The following is a 1,193-nucleotide window of genomic DNA, read 5'->3' as shown; positions in this document are numbered from 1 at the left end:
TGCAAGTATATTTCCGATGTTACAGCATGTCTACAAATAACATCATAAAACATCACAGTCTTTTTGGTAAAATTAATGATACTTTGGCCACCTCATCCGAACAGTTGAGTCTTTGGAAAAGACCCTGATGCTGGGAGGGATTGGGGGCAGGAGGAGAAGGGGACGAGAGAGGATGAGATGACTGGATGGCATCACCGACTCTATGGACACGGGTTTGGGTAAGCTCCAAGAGTTGGTGATGGACAGGGAGGCCTGGCGTGCTGCAATTCACCGGGTCACAAAGAGTCGGACCCGACTGAGCGACTGAACTGAACTGAGTGATATTACCTGAAGAATGTCGTCTTCCCTGCTGAAAACATACTCCCAACACTACAAACTTTTCATGTTATCTTTCAAATAATTCCCAACCCAGCTGTTTAAATCTGATCTGTTGCTCTTGTTGTTTAGTCTGTAAGTTTGTCCAACTCTTTTGCACCCCCATGAACTGTAGCTCACCAGGCTCTTCAGTCCATGGGATTTCCCAGGCAAGAATACTGGAGTGGGTAGCCATTTCCTTCTGCAGGGGATTTTCCTGACCCGGAGATCAAACCTGTGTCTCTTGCATTGAAGGCGGATTCTTTATCACTGAGCCACTGGGGAAGCCCTTTAAGTCTGATTTAGACAGCACTAAAAGGAAAAGGTCAGTTTTCATTCCAATCCCAAAGAAAGGCAATGCCAAAGAATGCTCAAACTACCGCACAATTGCACTCATCTCACACGCTAGTAAAGTAATGCTCAAAATTCTCCAAGTCAGGTTTCAGCAATATGTGAACCATGAACTTCCTGATGTTCAAGCTGGTTTTAGAAAAGGCAGAGGAACCAGAGATCAAATTGCCAACATCCGCTGGATCATGGAAAAAGCAAGAGAGTTCCAGAAAAACATCTATTTCTGCTTTATTGACTATGCCAAAGCCTTTGACCGTGTGGATCACAAGAAACTGTGGAAAATTCTGAAAGGGATGGGAATACCAGACCACCTGATCTGCCTCTTGAGAAATTTGTATGCAGGTCAAGAAACAACAGTTAGAACTAGACATGGAACAACAGACCGGTTCCAAATAGGAAGAGGAGTACGTCAAGGCTGGATATTGTCACCCTGCTTATTTAACTTCTATGCAGAGTACATCATGAGAAAAGCTGGGCTGGAAGAAGCA

The sequence above is a fragment of the Bison bison genome, unplaced genomic scaffold (genome assembly GCF_000754665.1).
Source record: "Bison bison bison isolate TAMUID 2011002044 unplaced genomic scaffold, Bison_UMD1.0 scf7180017864531, whole genome shotgun sequence".
NCBI lineage: Eukaryota > Metazoa > Chordata > Mammalia > Artiodactyla > Bovidae > Bison > Bison bison.
The sequence above is the reverse complement of the archived record's forward strand: the minus strand, read 5'-3'. Positions refer to the sequence as shown.